The sequence below is a fragment of the Vespa velutina genome, chromosome 21, assembly GCF_912470025.1.
Source record: "Vespa velutina chromosome 21, iVesVel2.1, whole genome shotgun sequence".
In the NCBI taxonomy this organism is placed as follows: domain Eukaryota; kingdom Metazoa; phylum Arthropoda; class Insecta; order Hymenoptera; family Vespidae; genus Vespa; species Vespa velutina.
The window spans coordinates 139,641-143,978 of NC_062208.1; the positions used below are offsets into that span (position 1 = coordinate 139,641).

The 4,338-nt window shown below is 28.6% G+C and overlaps 1 long non-coding RNA gene across 6 annotated transcripts; it reads right to left on the reverse strand.

The window, feature by feature from the left end:
* Positions 1-454: 454 nt before the first annotated feature.
* On the reverse strand, positions 455-4,096 carry LOC124956224. 6 transcript variants are annotated; one of them, XR_007103167.1, is made up of 6 exons: positions 3,661-3,685; positions 3,393-3,536; positions 3,066-3,303; positions 2,155-2,822; positions 1,919-2,046; positions 455-1,819 (listed from the first exon to the last, which is right to left on the reverse strand). It is a non-coding gene; the product is annotated as an uncharacterized LOC124956224 (long non-coding RNA). The 6 variants fall into 6 exon arrangements; XR_007103170.1 differs by lacking the exons at positions 3,393-3,536; positions 3,661-3,685 and adding an exon at positions 3,714-4,096 and having other exon boundaries at positions 455-1,840; XR_007103165.1 differs by lacking the exons at positions 3,393-3,536; positions 3,661-3,685 and adding an exon at positions 3,714-4,094.
* Between the last annotated feature and the right edge of the window lie 242 nt (positions 4,097-4,338).

Sequence of the window (4,338 nt, forward strand, 5' to 3'; positions counted from 1 at the left end):
AGACACATGTATATATAACAATATTGTATTAGTGAAATCTGAAATCAGCCTATGAATTTTTTAGTTATAAGATTTTTGTAATTTCCAACAAATTTATTACTACTTTATCGATGAGATCACAGATAGTATGTTTAATGCATCAGTGTATTTTTGTCAATCTATGTTAATCATTACCGGTCCTATATTTTTCTACATATATTTTTATTATTTTTAATAACAGCATTTAATAGAAATATATATATATATATATATATATATATAATGTGTGTGTGTGTGTGTGTGTGTGTGTGTGTGTGTGTGTGTGTGTGCTATAAATAATATATACCGAAGAACTCTCAATTCGACATCGTTTTGAACAATCGATTTAGAAATGAATTTATCGAAATCAAATATTGGACACAATTTGAATCACGTAAATTGATGGAAGTTAAGAAAAACTACATTTCCAAAAATATATCTGTCCATAGAAATCTTTGTCATTTATTATTGTAAATATTTACATTTTACTATTCAAAATAAAACGATAATCATGTTATTACCTATCCATAAAAAAGAAATCTCATTTTTTATTTATTCATTACTTCTAACACCAACTAAAGAGATCGTTAAGAAGAAAACTGATAAATTAATAAAATGCTTCTGTAAGAATCATTTCGAATTATTTTTCTTACATCAGTTATTTATATCGATTTGACATATTACACGTTGTAATTCAACAGAATTATGCAATAATGAATTCTTGTCTACTTACTATTATAATAATATTGTTAACTTACGCATCCTTTTCCTTTCTCTCAAAAATTGGTGTGAAAACGAATTGCACAAGAAAACTATTACAAATCATAAACATCCAGGATGATTAAATTTATCTCATTTTAATAATTCTATCGAAGCGTTATACATTATATATTGTATTTACTAATCATTAAAATAAAATACTTTTAATAACAGAAAAAAATTATACATAAGGACACAAAAACAAGAAGAAAAACAAAATGATAAAAATGGAAAGATATCGGTCACTCTATGTAACCTAAATACATACACAGAGTATCCAAACGAAAAGGGTCCACCAGGATTATTATAAAATCTAATGACCTTTTCAAAAAACACCAGATCTGGTCAATATTGATCCTTATCATAAATTCATTTTTCTTTAGTCTAACTCCCAAGGAAATGACAACCACCTGAAAAATCTTAAATAGCAAAAAGGGCCGAGAGGCAAATCATTTGAAATCAGAGTCGTATCATTTTCTTCACTTTAAGTCGATAGATATTGAAGAAATGCAATTTTAAGCTTCTGGTTGATAACAACTTTTATTTTATTAAATGTTAAAATGGTTCAAATGTAATTAATAAAACTAATTTTTATTTTGTTCCTAACGACTGGACAAATCATACACGTTAAATTGAACCTTCAGCTGACTCTAATTCATACTTCCTTCAAGCATTCGAGAATACAATCCGGCAATCATCTATTCGCTTACTTCCTTTAATTCGAAAAAAATAATTGTCGAATTCGCTGATGAAAATTTTCTCAGCGTTTAATGCTATAGACATTAAAACGATGGCTTACGTATTCAGTGATCGAACTTTTATTCATAACATGATAAATAATTAGTTAATGAAAAACCTGACAATAAATTTAATCACTTTTTCGTTCCAATCATTCAAGTTATCGCCAAATAAAAATCTCAAATAAGCCAATGCTTTGGTTTACGCTTCCTACCATCGTTATTATAGATATCAATCTCTCGAACCTTCGATGATGCTTTACCATGTGGACTTTTTGTTCTTTTCCATAAAAAAAACTTGGAAACTGAAAATACAAAAACATTAACTGATGGATACCTAAGATGATTATTTTGTTTTTCAGATATCCAAATATTTGCAATGCTCGACGAATACATTTACTTACCGAAGCGTCTACCGTTAAATTGATCCATTAAATAAATAAACGTACGTGTGAGGATAGATTGCCATAGCAAGATTGATACAAGCACGTGGTCAGAACATCTTATCCTTCTTTCATCAACGATCATTCTTCTACCACCATGAAACAAATCAATTTCCACATTCAATTACCACAAAATATGTTCCGTATGATAGATGATACAAAATTCCATGACAGTTAACCAACATGAGCTTTCTTACCATTGATTTCTACACAATCTTCAGTGACATTCTCTTTAAGCTCTTTTTATTTGTAATAAATTGCTTTTTTCCTCTTCTACGATTGTTATAAGGCTAGCAAATTCGATACATAAATTTACTCTGTCTTCATCTCTATGTTCTTCAATATCCTTTCAGATGATTCCGATGATCTCTTGGATAGTTCTCTTGCTTTTCTCAATCTTTGCGTAATAAAATAATGAATCTTTCGGTAGAGAATATAATGAATCTTTCGACGAGAAACCATCGACTAACTGACGAATACATATTATCAAATGATATCCCTGAACCTTTATGAAGATATTTTTCTTTTCTATTTTCATACGAATAATAATCGTTCTTATTCAATGAAAATCCAGCAGTCATGGAGGATTGAACAGTTTGTTGAGGCATGATCTTATCGTGGCAACATTCTTGTTGAGGATCTAATAATTACCAGCGAGAACAAAATCGAGATGAAAATACAGATTCTTGGTACATACCAATTGAAAGCCAGTCCAATCTATTGCACAATGGAATATTCCTTTGTTGCGTTCATTTCCTTAGCATAATAATAATTCAGTGCATAATGATACATTTCTGGATCGACGTCATCATCTTTTATTCTTAAATGAAGTAACAGATTGCTGAGCATCAATGGTTGGCCAATTCTGAAACGTTGTACATTATATTAGTCATACATTGAGATAATTTGAAAATAAAGAAAAAATACACTTTTGATGCAAATATTTCACTTAATAATAATCATAATAATAATAATAAAGTCATTATCATCTCATATTTTCTTATCAGGAATGAAAGAAAAAACTTGCGGTTTACAAAAACAATAACAGAATTATTTATTTGATGGAATACTTATTAAATTCTATTTTGCTTGCTGATAAACTACATACCAATGCTGGAATATTATCAATTAACAGGATACTTCTTTTAAAACAGTTTGTCAATTCTCTGATTGACGACTGTGACTCAGATCCATTATTATTCTTTCTAAAAATCTTCTGTCCTTCCCACATTTTAACAATATGGTCCTCCAGACTTTATTTTGATTCTCTTTCAATGATAAATATAGTACACTTCCTTGTAAGACACTCCTTCATACCAAGTAAAAACGTCTTATTAAATGTTCTTCTGAAATAAAATATATTTTGGATATAATAATAGCTAATAAAAATAATTGTTAAGAGTAAGTAGTACTATTAATAAAACCAATTAATTACAACGAATAATATAACGGAAAGGTCACAGTATCAGCTTCTTCAAGTTATTATGCTTTTTACTTTAAAAATAATTTGATCCGCTTTATTTCTTGATGCGTTAAAATCTTTCAATTAAACTCATATTTAGAGGTTAGTTTTTAATTTCTAGACACGAATATCATTTAACAAACGTTCAACGTGCTAATTTTGGTTTCAAGGCCAAAAATTTACTGAAAGATTCATTAAATGAATGGTATAAATAATGAATAATATAAGAAGCAATTAGTACCTTAAGACTTTGTAAGAATACGCCGTTCAACAAATATGAAAAGAAATACTAACCTTAAAAACCTATCTCACCTTTCTCAAGAGCGTGCATGATTGCGGCGACAAGTACGGACAAAATATCAACTACAAGTGAAAGTGCCTGTCCCCACCATGCACCATTATCCAATAATTATATAAGCCTACTTTGGTCATGGTATATCAATGGGTTTCGTTTAAGTAGAGTAGGTAATGTTAGTTAAAAATGTGTCCCCATATTTTTCAGTCTCTCATATGTAGATCTTTTTTACATGGTCGTAGAGGTCACGCAGTGATCCGAATTAGATACGATGTTGATACACATTTGTTTCAAAATTGCATAAAGAATAATAAATATAATTGATACATATAATAACTAGTATATAAATATATGATAAAAAATTAGATGTTGTGGAATATTTTGTCAAAAATAATTGGTGAAGACTTATATATTATATTATTTTAATATATATTAAAACATGAATTCATTTTCGCACTACTTATGAGCGTTATCTTTTCACGTGGTTTCCCTTTCACGGTTATTCCACTATATACTATTTCAACTGTACTTCTACTGCTACTATTACTACTACTACTACTACTGATTATATAATAATAATAAAAATATTACGTACATTATTTTTTATTATAATAGTAAAAGCAC